At 42.1% G+C, this 25,181-nt stretch overlaps 1 long non-coding RNA gene across 2 annotated transcripts in view; it reads left to right on the forward strand.

The window, feature by feature from the left end:
- The window catches only part of LOC141570659 (uncharacterized), a 71,011-nt gene that overhangs the window by 29,293 nt on the left and 16,537 nt on the right, over positions 1-25,181 (forward strand). The window contains exon 5 of one of the 2 annotated variants that reach the window (XR_012494939.1): positions 1,149-2,459. The exons of the other annotated variant lie outside the window; for it this stretch is intronic. This is a non-coding gene — a long non-coding RNA (uncharacterized LOC141570659). Of the gene's footprint in view, positions 1-1,148; positions 2,460-25,181 lie in introns of those variants that run through there. 2 annotated transcript variants of the gene reach the window in all.

The following is a 25,181-nucleotide window of genomic DNA, read 5'->3' on the forward strand; positions in this document are numbered from 1 at the left end:
GTCTTGTGCATGTGTTTTTTAAAGTTTTATTTTTGTTAAGTGGAGAATCAGTTGTTTTCCCCATGCTCTCCTTATTTTTCCCTGGTTCCTACCATTGGTTGGTGAAGGGAGTGAGTGTCTTAGCTGTTGATAACCCAAGCCCAGTGTAGGTAGAGAGGGACTCATCCAAAATATGACACATGTTGGCACCTCTTTAGTGTAGGGAGATCTTAAGATCTAAATAGCAATGCTGATAAGAAGGTTGGCAGGGTACATAGGTTGCCCCCATTGTACAGACGAAGTCACCATCTTGGAGAGGTCATTACCTGCCCCTCTTGCTGTCTGCCCCATCTTAGAAAAACAGCACTATTCACTCAGTCGCCCAAGTCTGAAGCCTTGAGGTCATCCTTGGTTCCCCCTCTCTTCCACCTTCCTCAACTGTCTTGAGTGAATAAATAAGTGAATGAATGAATGAATGAATGAATGAGTTCTACAACTTCAGTTTGGTTCAGCAGACCTTGCTCAGCACCCACCTGAGGTACCTGGGGGGGGGGCGGGAAGCACTATAGTCTCGCTCCTCCCCACTCCGACTTCCAAATGAAAAATAATTCACTTTAATAATTATACAAAGAGCTAAATAAGTTTCAAGACGAGCTTATCCATTTACTTTATAAAATGCTTATAAACTTAAAAATACTTTAATGACACTTGATAATATATTGCAAGTTATTAAAAGAGCATGAATTCATGAGCAGCACATAATTCATGTGTGAGGTCCATTTGGGGTGATCGCTCACATTTCTATTGATGCTTCATACTTAAAACACCGTGTATACATCTTAATTTCCAATTATTATAAAACTATATACCGAAACCATTGTTGACATAAACATGCATGATTAATGCACGATTAATGTAGGTGAAATAACCTACACCAAACTAAAGAGATAATTATGGGCTAATTATCAAATTGTAATTTAAAATTAAAAAGAAAAAATAGCAACTGTAAACCATGATTAGCTTGAGAGTACTGAGGATACACACACACACACACACACACACACACACACACACACAGAGTCATAGAGATATTCTTTCAGAAAATTACTGAGTTGGAAGGGATTGTATGGATCGCTGCTCTGTATGTCTGTACATGCTGTATTTTCCAGCAATGGACATTGCCATGTTTCTGGTCCCTTGAATTCTGTGACTGTCTTGACCAACTGAATGTGGAGGAAATGCCATTATGGGACTTCGGAGACTATGTCGTAAAAAGCAATGTGGGCCTTGGCTCGCGCTCCCAGGATTCTTGTCATTGGAAACCAGCCACCATGTTATGCAGAATCCCAGGCAACAAAGAGAAGACACGTGTAGATGTTTCAGCCAAAAGCCTCAGCTATAGTGTGAGCCAACACTAGCATCAACCACCGGACGTGTGAGTGAATGAGTCTTCAGATGATTCCAGTGCCTGGCCTTCAACTTACCCCTACTGCTGCTGAGTGGAGCAGAGACAAGCTATTTCCATTTAGTTCTGCCCAAATTACAGAGTTGTGAGCAAAATAGCTGTTATTGTTGCTTTAAGCCATGAAGTTCTGCAGTTATTTGGAACACATACATATTGGAAGCTTTGCAGTATTGAACTGGATGGTAAACAAATTTTCTAATTGAGTACCGAATTAGAATCCTTGGAAAACATTAGTAATGCACTAATTTTAGTTTATGACTTACTTGTGTTAATCATAAAAATTCTTTTCAGAGATTTGTATCTGGAAAGTAGGCTTCCTATATACATAAATACGAATGTCTGTGAAATTGAAAGCTGTTTTCCGGTAAAACCAAGAAAAGGACATAATTTTTGAATTGGCTCCTACTTCCTTGGGAGAATTGTATGGGTTTCCAGTCATAGGCTGTGGATAATTCATTGTGAAACAACAATCAATATTAACTCTCAAATCAAGACCTCTATCTTTGGCCTCTATTGAGATCTCCATCTATTAATCTCTGCAATCACTCCCTTTCCCATACTTTCCATCATGCTTACTTTTATTTTTTTCATAGAATAATCTCAAACACGCAGGAAAGTGCCAGAAATAAGATTAGAAGCTCTCATGTAGCCATTGCCGTAATTATACAGATTAACATTTAACCACTTAACTGTTTTGCATATCTCAAAGATCTGTCAAGAGCTAACATTACGGATACAGTTCTAGCCTTCTTTGGACTCTTCTGATATCATTTCCCTGTCTCTCTCCACCAGAGGCATGAACTACTCTGAAATTGGAGGGTTTCGTTCTCATCGATGTCCTTACGTTAGCATTCACGAGAAATGTTAGACTGACTTTTGTGTTATAAATTTTATGTTAATGTTATTATAATATACTATCCTTCAGCAATTTTTCTTGTCTTCATTCTAAGTTATGCTTTTGAGCTTTTTCCACATTGATTTGTACAGTTCTAGGTTATATGTTCACTGCTGTGTAATATTGCATTTCTAGAACATATTTTAGTTAATTGACCTGGTGAGTGTTTATATCATTTCTAATACCTCAGTTTTATACAGGTTGACATATGAACATACTTCAGTCTCTTTATGCGTGGATGTGAGAGTTCCTCTGAGGAATGTACTTAGGAGTGCTGCTGTTGCATTGTATGAGCTGCAAATCTTCAACTTCGATGGCTATTGCCCAAGTGGTTGTACCAGTTCTCATTCCCAGTGGCAGTTACCGTGGTTCCTGTTTCTCCACTGGCATACTTTAATTTTTGTCAGATTTCTGGGTACGAAATTATATCTTATTTTTTTCACTTGCATTTCCCTGATAACTAGCAGGTCTAAGCATTTTAATCTTTTTCATATTTATGGACTACGTGGTTTTCCCTCTTTTGCAAATTATCCACATATATTTTTGCCACTTTTTTCTACTGAGTTATTTACATTTTCCTATTGAGGACAATCTTGAGGACAATCTTTTGCATATAGATTGCTAAGATCTTCTGCTTTGCTGGTTAACTTTCGACTTTGTTTATGCGGCTTGGAAGGAAGTTTGAAACATTAATTAGGTCAAATTTATCAAAGATTTCTGCTTTTTACGACTGATTGAAGAAATACTTTCCCATCTAAAGACAGAGTTTATTGATTGATTTTTATTGTTTAAATTTCACCTTCATATGGATAACCAGTAGTCCTGGCATCACTTATCGAAATGTTTTTTCTTTTGTTATTTTATAATGCAAACTGTGTCATTTATCAAGTTCCCTTTCATGCAGAGGTATGTTAATGGTTCTCTGTTTGCCTATTTCCTCATCAATATTGTATGCCCTAATGAGTGCTTTTCAAAACGTTTCAGTGTCTTGACCATGGCCTCTACATTACCAAATCTAGTGGCCAATTCCCATCATACTCTTACTTGGCCTATCAGAAACATGTGACACAGTTGGTCACTGACTCCCTTGGATTCCAGGACACAGCTCTCCCAGTTTCCTCCACCTCACTAGCTCCTCCTCCTCAGTTTCATCCGCAGGACAAGATTCCTTCGTCCAGCTGCGTCCTGTTTCAGTGCCCCAGGGCCCCTCTTCAGATCGCTTCCCTTTTCTATGGACACTTACAACCTGCCTGATCACGTCCTGTCTAATGGTTTAGAAATTGACTCCATATTTAACTTCTGGGCTCTGACCTCAGTTTAACAGACATCTATAAATGTCTAACAGGTACTTCTTTTCCCACTATTGCTATAGAAATTGTACTGTTTTCTGACCTATAAGCAGTTCCTTCAAAAATTTTTAGCATGCACATCTGATACTTCAAAGTTAATAATTATTTTTGTTTTACTTTTGAAAAGTACAAGTTATTTAGAATGCCTTAACTCCAGTCTCCCTCATTCTTCTATTTAATTGTTATTAGATATTTTAGTTCTACATTGCTTTATCTCATTCCCTATTTAAAATTTTATTATTATTATTTTACTATAAATGCTTATTAGACATCAATATGTCCATCTTTTTGGGGGGAGGGGTTCATTACTGCGTTTTGCACCCCATACCATCCTTTTCAGATCAATTTTATTTTTACTAAATTACACTTTCAGTAGTTATTTTGAAGAGGGCATGTGAGTGAAAATATTTATCTGACTTTTCCTGCAAATGTTTTTCTGTTCCCTTCATTTTTAAAAATAGTTCATCTGGATGTAGAATTCTAGGCCAGCAGTTATTTCTCGCAGCACTTTATTATTTTATGGTCTTCTGGTATCAGCTTTTGCTGATGAGAAGACTTTACTGTTTATAATTTAGTTTTAGATACTTTACCTTTTTCCCTGATTACTCGTAAGAGTTTCTTTCTTTCCTTCTCCCTCCCTCCCTCCCGCCCCCCTCCCTCCCTCCCTCCCGCCCCCTCCCTCCTCCCTCCCCCTCCCTCCCTCCCTCCCTCCCTCCCTCCTCCCTCCCTCCCTCCCTCCCTCCCTCTCTCTTTCTTTCTTTTTAAAAACTAGCTGGATGTTGGAACTTGTGATTCTTCAATCTTATGTCAGTTCTAGAAAAATTTCAAGGACAAATTCTTGGATTATTGCTTTACCCTCCCTATTTTTGCCCTTTGAAACTCCAAATGCGTTTGTTCATTTTTAATTCTTTTATGTTATCCTCCCTGGCTCTTAATCTGTCCGTCATCTTTTCCATCTCTCTGTTTTGCAGGTGTATTCTGGTGGTTTCTCCAAATTTGTCTTCTAGTTCACCAATTATCACTACAACATTTTTTTCTCTCTGATTCTTTGTTTAAGCCATTCATTGAGTTTTAAATGTTTGATGGTTCCCCCTCTCATTTCTAAAAGTTCTATTAACTCCTTTCCAAATCTGCTTCTTCCTTTTTCATACTGATCTGTTCTTCATTATATATATTTTTTAAACTGTTAACTGTTTTGTCATTTCAAACCTACCTACTTCAGTTTTCTTCCTTATTCCATTATACGCAGTTCTTTGGAGCTAAATCTCTCTAAGGAGAGATCTACTCACTCTCCCTCAATGCAGTTTATTTTTCTCACATTTCAGCAATTCTGTATTGCGAATTGATATCAGTCAGGGATGATTTAATTCTGTGGGAAGTCTCTTTCCCCCAGAGCAGTTATCTATTTCTTTCTGTTGATGCCATTTCGGGGGTCCACAGACTTGTGTAGATTTTGTGTTAAATATTTGACTGGCAGTTCCTCTATTTCTTAAATAGTGTAATTTAACTTTGTGCCTTTGTGTGGAACTTACCTGAAATTTGGATATTTTATAGGTAACTTGCTTTCCAAAAGCTTTGATAAACTGTAAACCTTCTTTAGCCTCCTTAGGAAGGTAGATGGAATTCATCGATTTCCTAGTTAAGGATTAAGCAGTTTTGAAATCTCTGGATTTCATACACATAGTTTAGATATAACTCCTCACTCTTCTCAGCCCTGAACACACATTCCCTGTCCCCATATAGGAATTAGAACACAAGCCACTGGGATCTATAATCTGGGGAAGAAACCAAGTGGGTCACTGTGGACTCAGCTTGGTTTCTGTTGTATTTTTATTTTTCTCATTTTATTTGACTTCTCAGTTTTGAATCCACCTCTGCATTACACTTTATGTCATGTATGCAACATTTCTATTTGTTTTGGCAATGGTAGGGCTGGCTTGTATCAACTTCGCATGCATATTACCAAAAGCCATCCCTGCCATGTTTATATTTTCATTTTCTTATTGGTAATACAACATTAATCACCAGCTAATGGGAAAGAAAGCCCGAAGCACTCACAGAAGTTAAAATAAAACCAATCAACTAAATAAGAAACAATGTTGAAACCAGTGTGTTTGTTAAAATAATGTTGATAGATCTGAGCATCCTGAGTAACATACAATGCAGTAGTTTTTCTTCATACTTTCCTGAACCCAAACCTTGGCATGGTTAGTTGCTAGTGGTGTAATCTTTGGAGCATTACTTCTCTGAAACTCATTTTCCTAATCTATGGAACAGAGATAATATCTACTGCCCATGTTTTCAGTGAGAGTTAAGTTTGTGTGGGTAAAAGTACCCACCAGCATATGTACTTTTATATTTATATTAAATTTATATTTATTTAGAAAGTGTTCCATTCATTTAATTTTATTAACTAGAATATTTATCTCTATTTCTCTCTCTCTATTTCTCTCTCTCTCTCTCTCTCTCTCTCTCTCATCATCTCCACGTCTTTCCCCATATACAAGGTGGTGGGTCCCCTTCTGTAGTCGATGCCTATATAATACTGGATCTGCTAGTTACCATAGTTGTAACTATTGAAAAGACACAGGGAAGACCCACTCCTTGCAAATGCCCAGTGCAGAGGACACGTTTTGTGCTCTACTTTGTATCCTTTCAGACTGCATTTCAGTCTGGTTGTTGCTGTGGCAACCAGCTGCCTGCAGGTGTACCTTGGCAGCACCTCTCCTCGACTGTACCAAGCATCTCTTGCCTTATTCCCTGAAGCCTCTCTTGGGATGCTAGCAAAAGCCATGCAGCCATTCTGACACATGCTCCTGACAATCCTGGAAATGTGAGAGAACCAACATCCACAGGGCAATGCTTGACCATAGGGGGATAGGAGCTGGCACTGAAATGCTACCTTTTTACCATCCTAGGCAAAGCAATTCTGAGGGGCATTCTAGTGGCTGTGCTCTGGAGGTCAGAGCCCCAGTTTCACACAGCACTCAGTCAGTTTAATGGCACAGCCCCGCGTTGGCTTTTTCCCCCTCGATTTTACTTGCTCCAGATTATACTCCTAAATTACTTCCCAAAATAAAATACCTGCACATAAGCCCTTGCCTCAGCCTCTGCCTTTTGGGAGAGCACAGGCTAAAACACCTGGCTAAGGTCATCAAGAGGCTGGATCTGCCATGTGAGTAGGCGAGAAAACTTACCAAATTTTAAGTACTAAGATTTAAGTGCTAGTGTTAACGTGAGGACATTTGTATTGACAAGTTTGTGAAACCAAGTCCACTTAGGTTGCAAAGATCTTTAAATGTATACCATATCCTTTCCTAGAAAGGATATGAGATGCTTTTATAGATAAAGAAGACCGCTAAAAATCATTTACATTTCAAAAGTTACAACCACAAAGCCTGGCATTTTCTGTGTTGAATGCACTGGGTGACAGAGCTACCAGGGAACCTTAAAGAGAAAAGCCTTATGGAGGCAATTGTGGGGTAACTCAGAAAATGATAAAAAATTAAGAAGTGTTTTCTTCTAAACATCTCCTGTCCTTGGAATGATTGACATGATTTCAACTTCCTGGAATGACTCTAAATCCCACAATTTGGAGGTCAATCTAAAATCCCGCCAGAGCTGACTTTTTCACTCATCTCTTGCTTGCAGGTAATTGGAATAGCAATTGTATCACTTGCTTGGATGGCCAATGAGTAAATGGTTAAGGCGCTCCCGCAAAGAATCTGGGTGTAATGCCAGCATCAGAAATGGGGCATCTGGATGATATTGCTCAGCAGAGAACTAGCTTCTGATTTTTCTCTTGGCTGCACTTTGGAGGTCAGATGCCAGATGTACAATGAATATGCAAGAGAGCTAGGACAAGGGCTGTTCCAGGATCTCTGACAGTCTGCCAGCTACAGCTGACTCATGCATTGCTCTTATTGTAACAGTCTGTTCTTGGGGCAGAAAGGAACATATCTCTTGTTTCAGTGCCAGGTGGGTGGAATTCACCTTTGACGAAAATACACAGTGGAAAAGTCAATCTATGTGAGCTGGAGGGGAGGAAATAGGTCAAATACTAACCTATTTGAATAAACACCCCTGAATGGATGTAAACTTCAGCAGATTACTCAGGAAAGGACAAAGTGATCAGAAATGAGAGCTCAGAGAGGCAGGACAGCTCTGGGGGACACACGACGAAGCTGCAGTGTTCTGAAAACCTTGTCACAGAAAGAGAAATGGCAACCAGGGAATAGGAGTGGCAGTCAAAGAAATAACAGAATAAAACAGTTCTGAGCTGGAGAAAGACCTACATCTGCAGATCTAAAGTTCTCACCAGGCGCCAGGCTAAAAGAATGAACACAGATCAACACCTAGAAATCATCTGGTGAAATTCTTGAATTCTAATGACAAAGAAGTAATCACCCACACATACTCCAGAAACAGAAAGTTTCAGACAAAAAAATTAAAGTCAGGCTTCCCTTTTGCAGCATGAAATAGGAGATGAGACGGACAAATGACAGAGTTCTGAAAGGAAAGGAGCCGATACATGATGATGCTCAGGTGTGAGGTTCAAGGAAGGCATCCTCACATAGATGACTCAGGACACCACCACCCACCAACCTGTGCTCAGAAAGCTAACAAAAATGCTGGCCGGCCACTCAACGCACGTGCATGATAAAGCGTCCACAAACAACTGAGTGGGGATCAAAGAAAATGACAGCCAGCACTGAAATAATTTAAACACAGAATTAAGTTTAAATAACAGTTGTGAATATGTTTTGAAAGCTCAGTGCAAATGTTGTTAGTTTGGGAAAGCAACAATGTTAAAAGGAAGCTCTGTCAAAGGTTGCAAATTGTGCCCATGAAAACTGTGAGGCGAGGATGCCTTGCTAACGTCCTCAGTTTACAGCAGGGTCATCTTGACCTTCACGGAGCAAAATGTCTGTAACAGTGAGGGCGTCCCCAGGCCTCCTGCTGATGGGTGCATTTCCACCCCTTCTATTTGGGATCCTTTGGTCAGTGGACAGGGGTCTCTCTTTTGTCCCCATGTCCACATAGTGATTCCAAGTGCCTTCCCCTCTGTTGGGGGGAGTGTGCTGGGTCTTCATACAGAAGTTCTGGACTGTTGCAGGCAGGGCGTCTTCTGTGGGTGGGGAGTTTGTTGTGTGAGTCGTATGTGTAGTGAAGGTCACTCTTCAAGGGCAATCTGGACCCCTCTGTTCTGCACCTCTGCGGAAGGCCCCACTCTCCAGTTCCCCTGCCATCTCCCTCCCTCCTCCCAGATGCTTCTTCCCCTGCCCACCCCCAGTTTTATCTAATTTCTGGAAGGCGAGAAACTGGTTTTAATCTATCTCCTCCCTCTGACACTTCGAATCTTTGTTCTCATTTTACGATAGGAGGCCCCTCGGGTTAAAAGTGAGAGATGTTAGGGGAGGATATGCACAAAGGACAACGAGAGTCACAATTTGGGATACAAGCCTGTCACATGGTATCTGTCATCTTGTATACTGTGGAACGTAACACAGGTACAACACAATGCACAAACAAAGACGCACGACTTCATGGTTTCTCACAAGGCAGACGCCTGTGTGCCCAATGTCTGGGCTAAGAGGTAGAACTCTGCCAGCACCCGGAAGTCCCCTTTGGATGCCCTCACCCCGCCAAGCACCACCCATGCTCCCTAACAGAACTACCACCCTGACTTTTATTAGAAATCACTCGCTTGCTTTCCTTCACAATTTTACTACCTAAACATGCATTCCCAAACACTCAAGTTTGTTCTTCTCTCTTTTCTTGAAGTTTATATTACCACAGTCATGGAGTACGGATTTATTTGTGGGTCCAGCTTCTTTTGCTCGATGCCACGTCTGTACGGTTCATCCGTGCTGCAGCCTGTAGCTGGCGTCCGTCTGCCTGTGCACGCCATTGTCAGCGGAGTGTACCGTAATGCAGTTCCCGCTCCACCCGATGGACGTTTGCTCTGTGTCCAGTGTTTGGCTGTCACAAACGGCACTGCTCTGAGCACTGCCGTCTCTGTCTCATGGTGCACACGGTCCATTTCTGCTGAGAGTCGCCTCCTTCCTAAGTCAGCACGCAGCACGCCATGCTGCTTTATTACCTTTAACTTCTGCTGCGAGCTATTGATTTGGGGATGTGTCTATTAGCCCTGGCATGCGTATCCTGACTTATGAACGCTTGAGTGACATTGTTACAGGACATGAAAAGGTATTTTAAATGACAACACTAGTAAATGTTGAAATAATAGTGCGAGAATTATTAGATTCCCAGGAGAAGTTTTCATGTACACACAGGGTGGCGTGGAGTACCCAGACCCACAGACTGGGGGGCGGGAGTGTTGCTGTTTTCCAGCTGACATCTTTGCTCTCCACGCAATAGAGTGCAAACTGTCATTCTCATCCTGTCCCGCGGGCTTTGAACTTAGGCAATTCTTGATGAAACACTTTTTTTCAGTTTAGTGGCCTGGTATTATTTATAGTATTGTATATAAAATGAGGCTTCACTAATATTATAAAACACCGTTTCAAGACTGAATAATTCAAAAGCACATAAAAAGCAGCTTCACCATACCTCTGTGGCTACTGCTTCAGCCAGAAAAATGGACAGCAAAAGCTTTAAAATTACTGTTTGGAAAAGACTTAAATTTAGATCTATAGACCATGTTGGTCCCCAGTCTCTTTTGGAGAACTTGAGGGAAAAGAGAAATGGAGGTGATTTTATTCTCTTAAATATATATTTAAATATATAAATATAAATAATAAATAAAGCATATCTTATATATTTATATACAAATAAGTATAAATATAACATTGCAAGGAACATACCAAAATGTTATCAGGAGTTGTTTTTTTGTGGGGAGAGATGAAGTTATGGATAACTCTTGTTCCTTTGTGTTTTCTGTTGTTTTCTTAAATTTCTGTAATAAGTCTGGTCACTTTTCCAACTAGAAAAAAAACACTTCAAAATATTATTTTAAAAAATGAAGTCACGAGGAGCAAAGAGATGCCATATAAAAATAGGAAGACATAATTCAACTTGAAATCGCAGACTACATGTTTAAACATTTTGCTAACGGAAGCCAGATGAAAATCTTCAGTAATATCTCAGGCTCATCATCTGATAGAAAGAAGCAAATCAGTTCTTTAGGAAATGCCAACTTTTATTCCAGTAGTAAACAATAAACTAGACGAGGAATATTTGCAGGCTGATGTATCATTTTCTCAGGGACACTGAATAGCTAATAGGTAGTGTCTTCAACAGTAATATTTCTTCCTCTTTCAGACATTGACTCTCAGCCCAAAGGCCATGACCTTGAATTACAGTTCAAGGAGTGTTTTGATGGGTGTCGATTAAGGTAGTAAGGTTTGCTTTCTTTCTGTTTCCTGCCTTGAATAAAAGATGGAACTTTGTAACCTATGATATTGATTAGCACGTCCCCAAATGTGGTAAATTGTATGATTTCATAAAAATATTTGCTGCCTGTCTCTATCAGGCCCAACCCCACAGGGTTCCATTCCACAGTAACCCTTACCTGCGTACTCTGTGAAAAGAGAATATCTCCCATTCCATCAATGGCAGGCATGGCCATGTTACCTGTTAAGGATGATGGAATATGAACAAAAGTGCTGTATCTGTATCCAAGCAGAGGCTTTAAAGAACACTGTAAGGTTCAGTCACTGTACTTTCATCTCTGCAATAGGATCAACATGTCCAGAGAGAGACTGTGCCTTCAGCCTGGGGTTGAATGGATAAAGTGAGGAGCAGAGGAGCAGCTGACTCATGAGGGACAAGTAGCACAAGTGAGAAGGAAACCCGTGTGTTGAAAGTCACTGAGACACTGAGGGGATGCTTGTTACTACAGCAACTTAGCAAAAGCTGACTAATACTCAAGACTGCTTTTCTCACATGTGAACCAACCAACTGATTGAATTTTCTAGTAAGTGCTTGCAGTGTGGATATTATCTGTTCATTAAAGCAGAATTCATATGCTTTATAGCATTAGTTTCCTCCTGGTTAAGCTATCCTAGGGGTTCACAGAAGAGCTTCAGGGAGTCCATAATCCTCTTAGCAAGAAAAATTTAAGTTTGTATATTTATGTGCATGTGGAAGGATGAGGGGATTTGATCCATGGATTTTTCCATTTTTCAAACAGGTAAAAATAGATCCAACAAAGCTACAGTAGATACTAGACATAAAGACTATAAAAATTGCTGTTTATTTATGAAAGAAGCCTGACTTTTCTCATCCTGGAGGCGACCAGACTTCTTAGGAGTAGCAGTGAACCAGACAAATATTTTCTTTTCCTTTCAAAGAAGTTTATGTCTGTTGTAAGGCCCAGATGTGTGCATCGCTGACATCTGAGAGTCTTATGGAACGGTTTTGACCTGGAAAATTTCAGAGTAAGTGTTTCAGGCACTTGTGCCACAAAAGAATATGACTTGCACCAAATGTGTAGTTTTGCACAAATTGGTCTTCTGGTTGGGTCCCCAGAAGTGGTGAGTTTCTCATTGTACTCTCAGATAACCAAGTGAATTGGCTTGTGGGATGGAGTTATTTAGGCCACGCCATTTTGCTTTACAGAGTTGTCATTAACTGTCCTTTGAATTTAATTTTCATTTTCCAATTTCTGTTGTTTCTAGATCACCCTTGTGTCTGGCGATAAAGCCATGACTTTATGTGCAGAAAGAAGTGTATCCTGTTGCTCTGCTGGGAGAGCACATATCCTGAATACCTAAAGCTGAATCCGGTATTTAGATCTAAGGCCAAAAGAGAGTCCAACACTTTCACTCTCAAGCCTCCATTCCACGCCACTGGATTCCACTAGCGATGCTGTGGTTCCCACCTAGCAGAGCTGTAGCAATACTGGATCTTTGCTGTGTCTGCAGAGTTTGTGCCACCAATGGCTCTGGTTCATGAAATAAAATACTGTTGATGGATTAAGTTAGGGTGCTCTAACCTAACACTTAGCTAACTTAGGAATGAGAAGAAACAGCTCAGAGCAAAGATCAGGAATGCCACCACTGGACCTAGGACTTGCTCCTCATGTAAAGCTGGGCTGAGAGCCCCAGTCTTGTGACTTTTTGGGAAGAACACTCCCTTCTACTGTTTTAGAAGAGGGAGCCTATAAGACCATGGCCATTAACTTTGTGGAGGGTGTGTTTTTCATTTATGAGGACTGGATAAACTTTACATTTGGGTCATATGTAGAGGTTGTAGTTGAACGATTAACTAGGTGCTTGAGCAAGACTTGCTTCAGTGGGCTGACTAAGTGTTGCACAAGTTTCCACAGCAAAGTCCCTAAATTTGTAGGAGGATATGAATCCTGGGCAACCTGGGCTGCTCTTGTTCACTGTTGAAAGGATTGCTACTTCAGCGTTCCTGCTTTGCAAAGAGTGGCCTTCGTCCAGCTACCCTTTGCTCAGTTTCTTTGGGAGAGCTTAAGCTCCCTCATCCTGCCTCAAGATCCCTGCTGGAAGGACATGCTTTGGCCACCTGGTGGGGTTTATACTTCTCAACTCTCTAGGCTCAAATTTATCCCAGGGAAAACGTGGCTGTGACGAGGGTGGATCATTCTATGTTCATCAAACTCCTGCTATTAGGATCTCATTTTGAGATTCTCAGGAAATTCCAATGCAACACAATGCAATGTGCAGTTATTGAACATCTACTATGTCTCAACCTTGTGCTAGGTAGATACTAGGGTAAAGATTGTCCATGTTTCTTCATTTGTTCCTTTGTTGTTTTCCAGTTTTATATAACACATATCAGTGAAATCATATGGCTCTCGACTTTTTCTGTCTGACTTATTTCACTCAGCATTATAATCTCAAGATCCATCCATGTTGTCACAAAAGGCACTATTTCATCTTTTCTTAGGGCAGAATAGTATTCCGTTGTGTATATATGTAACTTTACTAACAATTCTCACCCCAATGAACTTTAGTTAATTTAAAAAAAAAAAGATTGTCCATTGTCCCTAATTCCAATAAGAGAAAACACCCAGACATTCCTAGAACATATGTACTTGCCACCTCTACCTTTCTGCTCAACAGGTGCTCTCACTTGATATTTCAGAGAGGAAATAGAAATCATCAGATACAAATGGCTTCAAATTCCCCTCTGTAAACATATGCTCTCATTTTCATCTGAACCTTTCCCCACCCTTTCCTCTTGTTCCATGGAGGGATGGGTGCCTTTTTTCCATACTAAGGTTAGTATCTCCACCTACAGCCTGGATCCCATCTCTTCCGCTTATCTGGGTACCTAGCTTATGCAGAGCCCTCCTTCTCTTCCCCTCTCCTTTGCTTCCCAACATCAGTTAAATATGCCCAAATCTCTCCTGAGTAAATATCAGATATTTCCTCCATCCCATTTTGGTTTACTACTGTATTTCCTATACTTCTTTCTATTCATTGAAAGAATTGTCTGTACTTGAAAGAAATTGTCTGTAAGAATTGTCTGTACTCATTCTTCCTTATTTTCTTCTCTCCTTGAATCAATGCAGTCTGCTGTTTGCCCCATCTCTCCAGGAAACGACACTAGCCCACAATGGTGGGCTTCATGCTCAATCCAGTGAGCCCTTCTCAATTCTGTCTTTCTGGAGTTTGCAGAAGCATTTGACACTGCTGACTACTCCATCTTACTTGAAACAGCCTCTTTGCATGTTTCAGGTTGCTGGCCATAGTAATGTAGTGTGTGAGGAGCACAGGATTTAGAGCACGTGGACTTGGGTTCAAATCCTGGCTGCAGCCCTTACCTGCAGTGTGCGTTTGTGCAAATTTCATATGCTCTCTGTGCCTCTGACTCATAAGACTGTGGTGAAGGTCAAGTTAGTTAAAACACACAAAATACTTGAAAGAGTGTCTGGCACAAAACACAGGCTAATTGCTTGCTAGTATTATCTCCTTTGTGTTCTCTTTTACTGCTCTGTCCTTAAATGTTGATGTCTTGCCCTTATATTCAGTAATACATGCTGTCCCTGGTGGTTTCGTTTACCTCTTCAAACCATCTATATGCTGATTATTCCCACATCTTGGCCCCTGAGCTCTCACCTAAGCTTCACATCTATGTATCCTGTCACACCTATTGTTTATGCTATGTTCTTATATCCACTGTATCCAAAGCTGAGTTGACTGTATTCTTTTCCCAAGCTGCTTCTCTCCCTGTGTTCCTCATCACAGGAAATGGAAGCACCAATCGTGCACTGCCCAACTGGATATCAGAAACCAGGCGTCCTCCTCTCTACTTCTTTTTTCCTCATTTCACTTCCAATCAATTGCCAAGTGCTGTCTCTCCAATCTCCTAATAACTCTCAAAGCCACTTGCTTTCTCCATCTCCATTGTTGCTGGCACAAGGCACTATCTTCTTTTACCTGTAAGACTACAGCCGCCTTTACCTGCCTACATCTGTTTCCCCCTTGCTTCCTCCAACCCATTCTCCGCTGTCAGGCAAGGCTTTGCTACCTGTAGTCATGCCTCCCACCGTCGGGAGCACGAAGGCCCAAGCCCTTGTCTTACCTTCAAGGCCCTGCTGGCCCTCAGCCTCCTCTCAAGCTGCCCACATTTTGAGACCCAGCCACTGTAACTTTTTAAGCATCATAACTTCTTGGGTTCTCTCTTCCTTCTAAGCTGCTATACATGCAGCATTATGTAGAGATAAAAGTTTGGACTATAGAGCCAGACTGCTGGCCTCAAATCTCAGTTCCTCTTTTTACAATGATGTGACCTTGGGCAGGTTACTTACTCTCACAGGGACTCAATTTCCTCATATGTAAAACAGGCATGAACATAATATCTGTCTCAGAGTGTTTACAGCAATTCACTGAAACCAGTAAAGAGCTATATAACCATTTGTTAAAGAAATTGCTGTTCCTCTGTTTAGAATATTTCTCTTCTCCTGGTTCCTGCTCATCTTACAGGTGTCAGAGAGGATCCCACTTTTTCCAGCAAGTGTGCTCTGATTCCTACGTGCTTCTCTGATGTACTTTTAGGACACCATTATCTGTGAGAACCAGTGGCTTGTCTTTATTCCCCATAATGTATTTGAGGGCAAGGACTGCGTCTACTTGATTTACATTTCATTCTCAGAGTGGGACCTATTTTGGGCACTTGAGAAACAGTTCCACATGAGTACAATAATTTCATAACAGGAATTCTAGAGTATGCATTAAAGTTATGGATACAGGAAGAAGACAGCGGTTAATCTCATGGGCCATGTGGGTTGAAGGATCACTGAGGGCTTCACAGAAGAGGTGACATGGGAGATGGAGCTCCAGTGATAAGTTGAGTGGGGAAGTGGATTCCAAATAGAGGAAACAGCATATGCCCAGAGGGATGGAAGCATGATGGCAGCGAGTTCAGATTCAGGGATGGTGGGGAGCTGTTGTGGTAGATGAAACCAAAACAGCAGGGTGAGGCAAGATGGAAAAGGGCCTTGAACACCATGGCAAGGAAACTGGGCTTCATCCCAGAGTCTTGATCCAATGTAGACACATCCCTTGTGCATTCTCTCTCGCCCCACCACTGCCCGCTACTCCCTGCAGCCTCTGAGGTATACACACCCTTGGCAAGTCTGTTTTGCAGGCACCCTGAGGCCTCACTGGGCTTTGCTGGGGCCACTGCCAAAGGCTCTCAGGTCTTTGGTGATTCCCTTATTAACTCCCAAGTCTGAGGCTCTGCTCCTACCTTTAAATCTCTAATGTGGTCACCACAGGATAGAGGACATATTGTTTCATAGCATGATTCCAGGTTCCCCACCACTCCGGGAGTGGAGACAATTAATCTGGACAGGTTCCATTGAGGAATGATGGCTGGAAAAGATTCTACCTTCCCCATTTCTAGTAAGGCCTCCTTGGGAAAATGAACAAAGCTTGGGAGTGAGAAAGATGGGAGATTTTCTTAATCTGTTTGGGCTGCTATAACAAAATACCATAGTCTGGGTGGCTTATGAACAACAGAAATCTATTCCTCACAGTTCTGGAGGCTGGAAGTCCAAGACCAGCTTGCCAGCATGGTTGGATGACGCCCTCTTCTAGGTCGCAGATTTCTTGTATCCTCACATGGCAGAAGGGGCTAGGGATTTCTCTGCTGCCTCTTTTATAAAATGTTAATGCTATTAGTTAGGGCTGCAACCTCATGATTTAAGCACATCTCAGAGGCTCCACCTCCTAATACCATCACTTTTGGGGGTTAGGATTTCCACATGTGAATTTGGGGGGAAACAAGCATTCAGATCATATCATTCTCTCTCTCTCTCTGTCTCCCTCCCCCCACCCCCCATAGCAGTATAACTTGAAGAAAGAACAGGAAATTCTCCCAGCTTCACATCCTGCTTCATCACTCACAGGCTATGTGCCGTTTTTCAAATTGTTTTAATGCCCCTAACCTTACTTCCCACATCTCTACAATGGGAATATAGATTATTCCCACAATAATGTAAAGGACAATCATAATGTATTATTACATACTATTATTATATAGTATTATTGAGTCAATAAATGGAATTGCACATGTAAAGAAACCAAGAACATTTTTGCATATAGCAGGTGCTCAATAAATGTTAGTTTCTTTCCCATGATTAAAGAGGGAATCACATTTTAGAGGCTGAGCCACAGCAATTCCACAAGCTCATTGCCCAAGTGACTTTGCCCAGGTGCTATCTATGGACTGAATCAACGCACCATTTAAAAGCATGCTTGCCTTTTGTTTCTGTGGACCCGCTTAACCCTGAAGTCTCTCTCCCGTGCTGTAGTAGTTTGAATAAAATCTGTACTACTTCCTTCAGCAAGAGTCCTGAGCAAGGGAGATGCCTATTTTGGGAATCTCTCCAAATTGAGCGTGACCAGACATTGATGATTTTCATCGCAATGAGTGAAATCTCAAGTCACCAAGAGGCACAGTCTTTTTCAGGCCATTTCATTCCTCTTCAAATATCCTCAAACTGTCCTTCCCACATTGTGTCAGACGTCTCTGACTGCAGGAGTAAAACTCCAGGCCTTGGAGCAGGCATTGGCCTCCTCTGCTGTTTCTTGCGTCTGTTAAGGGTGGAGTGGACACTACCTACATTTGAACCTGAGGCAACTTATGCCACTCGCTTTGGCAACTGGAAAGTTTACTTTCTATAACTTCATCAGAGAACAATGGTCTCAACTTAAACATTTCCTCCAAGTCTGGAGTAAATGTTCCTCCATCCATACTTCTTATATCTCTTCTATTACTGTCCATTGATCACACAACATTGTAGTTGCCACTTTACTAATCTCTATCTTCCTGTAGATTATAAATTCTGTGAAAGCAACAATCATACTATTATGGGCTGAATTGTGCCCTCTTAAAGATTCATATGTTGAGGTTCTAACCTCCAGTACCTCAGAATGTAACTGTATTTGGTGGTAGGGTCTTTAAAGTGGCAATTAAATTAAAACAATTTCATTTGCATGGGCCCTAATCCAATATGATTGGTGTCCTTATTAGAAGAGGAAATTTGGACATAGACATGTAGACAGAGAAGATGTGAAGACAGAGGGAGAAGACAGCCATCTACAAGCCAAAGAAACAGGTCTGGAGCAGATCCTTCCCTCACAGACCTCAGAAGGCATCAACCATTCCTATTGACACTGATTTTGGACTTCTAACCTCCAGAACTGGCAGTCAGCAGATTTCAGTTGTTTAAGCCACCCACGTTGTGGTACTTTGCTATGGTAGCCCTAATATATATACATCTTATTCACTTCCCAGTGCTTAGGGGAAAGCCAGGAAGAAATTCAGCATTTGATGAATATTTTCTGAGTAAATGAAAGAATGAGTCAGCAACCTAGAAGAGGCAGGATTCAACAGTCCGGTTATACAATTGAATTTAATCAAGTACTGTTAGAATGCTGTAGACATTCAGAGAAATTAGATGTCATTCATGGGGTCCTGATGGAGAACTGGGCCTGAGAATGCAGAATCAAACACCATTTACTGTTCCTGTTTTTCAGTGGTTTAGAGTTGTATGAGGAGGGGAATGTCCAACATAACTACAATAAAAGTTAAAATTTAAGCTCATGAGAAACATCTAAACAAAATGCAATTGGAGCACAAAAGAGGAAAGGGTTGCACTCAGTAAGAGATAGCTGAGGTCTCAAAAGGTTGGTTGTATTTTAGCAAACAAAAATAGTGGACCAAGAGAAGTCCGAGGCATAGCATAGATGAAGCTAGAGAGGAAGGAAAGTGTGTTCCAGGAATGGAACACAACCTGGTTTATTTAGATCACAGAGCTCATGTCGGGAGCCATGGGGAAGAAGGCCATAAAAAGACAGTATTTAGGGGGCCTTGAATGCTAGTCCGGAATGTTTCTGAATCTCTATCTCTGCATTTGTCTCTCATTAAGTTTGGAAATAGGACTTTTGCTCTTCCTTTATCCCCCTACTTTTCCTTGAAGAAGCATCCTTTGGTTTAATTATTCATTGCAGAAACTATCTTCTTCCCTTTTACATTTTTTGCTATAATTTTCAATAAGAAATTTATGCATGGTCAATTAGCCCTCCAAGAACATGCTCAGCTCTGATGGATGGGCCAAGCGTTTGTCAAGACACTGCTAGGTATGTGTGTATGTGTTTGTGTGTCAGTGCAGAGACTGGCAATTAGTTCAGAAAACTAATCACTTCCTTCAAACAAAAGCAGCCAGAAATTCCCTCGCGCACATTCAGATTTGATAAACCACTTGACAATCACAGGGTTTTCTGTGGCAGGGTGTTCAAATAAATCTCTCTCCTTACCTGCAGTGACCCCTGGGGTCGTCATTTGCATATGTTGGTGATCCCATGCAGGTCTGTGTAGCTTGTCACCATACCTCAAGCCCAGCCCTTGGATTTGGAAGCACCAATCCCTCTCCTTGCCTGCTCTTGACCTTGTTCCAGGGCAGGGTTGTTGCAAGCTGTCAGCCCCTCAGTAGGTGCAGCATGTTGGAAAGCTAAGGTGAGCAGAGGTGGGGAGAAAGGTGTGTGTATAGAGCGACTGAGAGCTGGTCAGGTCTGAAAGGGGAAGGGGAAGGCACTACTGGCTTTACATTTTTATCTGATATTTATTTACATCCCACACTGATACCAAAATGATGTGAAGCAACCAGACTTGGTGATGCAAATAAGGTCTCATTCCACGGGCTCTTCAGGTTCCCTAGGTTCCTCCCACCCTGATACCGCTGAGAGCTGCTTTTATCAATAACCAGAGCAAGTGGTCATGAAGGGAGTGGCCAGTGAGGAAGCTATAAGGTTTGTGAAGGGCCCTACCAGGACCCTCTGGTAGGCTCTGGGCTGGACATCCCTCCATGCACCTCAGAGATACTGATTTGGAATCTGATACTAGCAGTGAAATCCGCATCCTTGCCCAGGTCTGTGTTACTTACAAGATGTTTGGCATTTACCCACAAGTACTTGCTTTCAGCCCTCTCCGTCAGAGCTGACCCCTAGAGAAAGATACAGCAGAAAATGTCTTATGTCCTGACCTTTGGGGTACTCGTCCAGAGCCTTCCGCCAGGAGCTCCAAACCTGAGTTCAAACCCTAATGCTGCCAATACCTGTACCTTCCTGGAGTCAGCGTCCCATCTGAAAGGAAAGGAGATAGTGGGTTTGGAGGTGTCGGAGTCCTCTCAGGCTCTAACATCCTATGAGAAGTGGTTCAACTAAGATGTCGCTGAAGCTTACAAATCTGCATCCAGTAAAAATGGGTTTGCCCAATCCTTCTGCCTTCCTACTACCAGCCAAATAGCTGCACGTTTACTTTGGGCTTCCTTCCCCCTTTGAAGATGTCTTTAATATTCATTTCCCGTCTCTCATCAGAGTAGCTCATCCTGGGGGGAAGGGAGCACGCAGCTTATGTCTGCCCAGGTCTAACTTCTCCCTTCTCCAGGAGTCCCAGGGCCACCACCTTGGCAGGTACAGCGTGGCCCCATGTTCCACTGCGGTTGGCTCCCTAGGACTTGGCCTTGGCCTGGATGAAGAGCCCAACCCCATGTCCCCGGGCTGAGCACCTGGAGCCATTTCAACTGTGGAGGGGCTTTGGCAAAGCACTTGTTTCCAGCCCTAGCTCTTTTTAAATCTTTATGCTCCTGTGAATTTAAAGGGAAATGAGAACCAGATGTTTCTGAAACCTTTACACTTAACTCATCAGAAAGCTGTCTAGGGGAAGGTGTTTGAGAGCCAGCAACCCTTTTTAAAGACCCTTTGTTTGGGAAGTAAAAATTGCAATGTTTTCCAGAAATCCAAGTTTCACATCACATCCTTTATTCACCTTTACATCATCTCCCCCTGCGTCTCCAAATTGGGATCCTCAGTTTAGCTGGACCATCTGCATGTGAAGTAATCATAATTCATCACATCTGTGTCACTTTCCACTGTTTTCAATGATCTCATTGGATTCTATAGAAACCTGGTGAGGAAGGCAGGGCAGGGGCTGTTATGTTGGCCGATGGGAGCACCAACGTGGCTAAGTGGTCAGATCAGCTGGTAATTGGCATGGGTGGACCAGACCCCAAGCTCCTCATTCCAAGAGCAGTGGTTCTCAGACTCGAGCCTGAATTGGAATCATCTGGCTGTTCCTCACCCTCCCCATCCACACCCTGGAGGTTTGCAGTGGGTCCTGAGCATTTGCATTTCTAAGCAACTCCCAGATGCTGCTGAAGCTGGTCCTGAGACAGCATGTTGAGGCCCACTGTCCTAAATGTACTCCTAGAGGAACTCATTGGATCCTCTGTGAGTGTGTAGAGCTGTCTTCCAAGCCAAACAGATGGAAAAGGAATCTTCTTTCATCAAGCAGAACGTCACATGTTTGCAAAGACTGGTCAGCGACCAGGGACTGTTTTCGCTGGGACGTGACCCCTAACAGCCAGCGACTCCTTCCCAACTCATGTTCTCACTGTTCCCTTCACTGCTTCTCCGACTTGTTCTTTCTTAACCTCAGTTTGTTTTGTCGCCTAACAGCTTATGACATTTTCCTGCTATTACATCTGACACCTCAGAGGTAATGGGACTGAATATCACTCATAATTCATAGTTTCCTCTCAATGACGATTGCGCTCCTTAATGTTATCTCCATATGCGGAATCCCCACTGGGGCAATATTGCCTTTTTGGCGTCGTCAGTTAATTTGTTCATTTCCATGTACATTATTGAAAGCACTCTGAGTCTTAATTAGTCCTCTTTAGCTGCTTTTCCCTGCAGCCCCGTGTCACACAACCAAAGGCACCGAAGCACAGTGAGGAACAGGCCTAATTAAGAGGCCCATTATTGAAACTCTGAAAGGATGGAATCTGCAGAAGACAGAGATGATTCATATATAAAATGGGGGGGGGAGTGCTGACACAGTGACAGGGGAGGTGGGCAGAGGTAGGAAGAACAGTTAGGATTTGTCAAAGTATTTGTTTTTTAGGGCTGTCAGGCATCCCCTTCCTTCCAGAAACTGCCATGCCACCCAATTCCAAATGGCTCTAGAGGGGCTGTTATTTGCAGAGGGGTGATCTCATCTCATGCAAAGGAGTGGGCATCCAGGTCTGGCGATTTGGAGAACTCCATCCCTCTGGCCAGGGTGGTTGGTTCAGGCGTGAGTACAGGACTCTGCTTGGGCCAGTCAGAACTCCTTCCTAGTATCTTTCTACTGGCTATATTGGGAGCACTACCTCTGGCCCTCGGGATCGTGGGGTTAGAACGATGTGACTCTGGAGCCACCTTCCCCACAGCATGGAAGAAGCCCAACTGCAGAAAAGAATGAGGCCAAATTACAGAGAGAAGCAGAGCTGGGAGGTGGAGAGAAATCAGAAGGCCCCAAAGCCAGATTCTGAGCCTTGGCATGGCGAGGCCAACGCTACTCTCATCCCTTATAAGTATATTGCACAAGAACTTCCTTGTTTTGGTCACATGCAAATAAGACTTCAGCAAACTCCTGTGATTGGTGTTGCCTGCTGCCAGTCAGCCCAGTTCCAGTCACGGGGGTCTGACCTTGAGCTGGTTCCAAGGAGGGCAGGGAACTGGCCACGAAGACACTTTTCACATCTCCTACCCCTTTTTGGCCCTCTCCAAGGAACTATGTTTCCATCTCATTTGAACCTACAAGACCAGTTTCCCTCAAGTATCCAGGGCCTACTCCCTATACTAATGTTAGTCACAGGTTGTCACACCCCTGTGGATGCTGTGGAGTACACATAGGGCTAGCCACCCCACCATCCCTACATTGTCAATTACTGCTAAACCTGATCCTGCTCTGAACCAACCTCAATCCCTTTACCTTGATTCATTCCACAGGCAATATATATTGACCACATATTATGTGCATGGCACATCTGGGAATAAAACAGATATGCTTCCTTCTGAGACCTCACAGTCCAGTAAGACATGGGAGCAACTGGACCTGAGCCTGCTCCATGAAGACAGTTCCTCTGTCTTATCTCCATAGGTCACTGTACATATTCAACGTTCAGGCCACAGGCCCTCGGTGACCCTGAAGGAGAGGCACAGGTCGTCCCATTCTCAGCGTTCCTCATAGGAAAACCTAATTCAGATTTTGTCTTACAAAGAAGAGATTCAGACCAGAGTTGGGCATGGACTAGTGGATTCCTAAGAGCCCCTTTGACTTTGAGGTTCCAGAATTCGAAGATGCCATTTTCTTTGGGACACAAAGCCACCCTCATTTACAGATACGTAAGGAATTCTACACTTCCTGTATTGTTTTTCTTTTGTAAAGTATCCTTGTTAGGCCCCCTGGAGATTTTTGTCTTTGTCTTCTTGATTAGAAAAATAGGGCACAGTCATTGTACACATTTAGAGAATAGGAAAATTAAAGGAAACAAAGGAAAAATAACCTATAATCTTGGTGTCCAGAGACAACTAGTTTTGGCATTTTGATATATCATATGTGTACATAAATTTGGTTTTATGAAATGACTATCACACTTTACATAAAATCTCCTTCCTCATTCTACCTTGAGTAACTTTGTCCCTATCTCAGTTATTCTCTGAAAACCTGAGTTTTTAGGTTGTATAGTATTGCATCATATGACTGTATTAAGATTTATTTCACGAGTGCCATGTTGTTGGACATTTAGGTTGTTTCTGTTATTTGCTATTATAACTACTGCTGCAAGGAATACCTTTGAGCACAGATACCTTTCCTCAGGATAGTTTCTTAACGATAGAATTACCAAGTCAAATAACATAAACATTTCAGACTCTTAAAATATGTAACACACAATGGGATTTATAGATGATGTAATACAGAATTGTACACCTGAAATCTATGTAATTTTACTAACAATTGTCACCCCAATAAATTAAAAAAAAATTAAATAAAAAAAATGTTATCAAAGTAGATTCCATGAAAATTATACCGATTGTATTAGTGTTGTTCCCTGAAAGTTCTGGAGAGATTCCATTTCCTGGTCTTTTTCAGATTTGAGAGGCCACCTGCCTTCCTCAGCTCAGAGCCCCTTCCGCCATCTTCAAAGCCAGCCATGGTGGGCTGAGTCCTTCTCACATCTCATAATCTTCTCTTCAGCCTCCCTCTTCACATCTAAGGGCCCTTGTGACTATACCCACCCATCCAGATATCCCGGACAATTGTGTTTTAAGGTCAGTTTATCATTGTGGTTGCTACCACAGTTCCTTCAGCAATTCTAATTCACCCATCCCATGTAACGTAACACAGGCGTAGGCTCTGGGAATTGGACATGGGCATCTGGGGGAAGGGCCTTATTCTGCCCACCACACTTATTTAGACCACAACAAGTAGTAGATAAGATGCCTCTATCATTGTGTACACATCAGCATTGGGCATTGATTTATTTTTCATCTTTGCCAAATTGGTAGGTGAAAAACAGGCTCTATTAGTTATTATTATTATAATTGATCGTCTTTCACCATTTATATTTTTACCTTCTAGAGCACCTGTTCTCTATTATTTTACCAGTCTTTCCCATCTTTACTTTTTAGTAGAAGTAAAATAGTAATAGGAAAAGCTAGCTCAAGTGTGTCTTTGAGCATGACCAAAAGTCCAAGAGACTGACTGTCACCTTATTTACTCAGCTAAAGGTTCTTCTAGAATCTCAAAGTCCTTCTCATTCCAGTCCCAAGATTCTCCAACCCCCCCGCCCCCCATTCAACCTCTTGGAAAAACTAATTGATGTCCCTTAGAAAGCTTCACGTATAATATGTTAACCCACAGGCTTATGCAGGGAACCAGTGGATTCAACTCAAGTGCCAAAAGCAGAACCCTTGGAACAATGCTGGGATCACCTTTCTAGAACCTTCCAAACCTAATTAGAGAAAATTCATTATTGAAAAAACCATCTATGTCACGGTCTAAGAATTTGTGCCCCCCCCCTCCCATTCATATTGTTGAAATCCTAACGCCCAAAGATGATGGTAGTAGGAGGTGGGGCTTTTGGGAGGTGATTAGGTCATAAGGGGGGAGCCCTCATGAATGGGATAAGTGCCTGTATAAAAGAGGCCCCAGAGAACTCCCT

This window comes from Rhinolophus sinicus, linkage group LG03 (assembly GCF_036562045.2).
Source record: "Rhinolophus sinicus isolate RSC01 linkage group LG03, ASM3656204v1, whole genome shotgun sequence".
NCBI classification, from domain to species: Eukaryota; Metazoa; Chordata; class Mammalia; order Chiroptera; family Rhinolophidae; genus Rhinolophus; species Rhinolophus sinicus.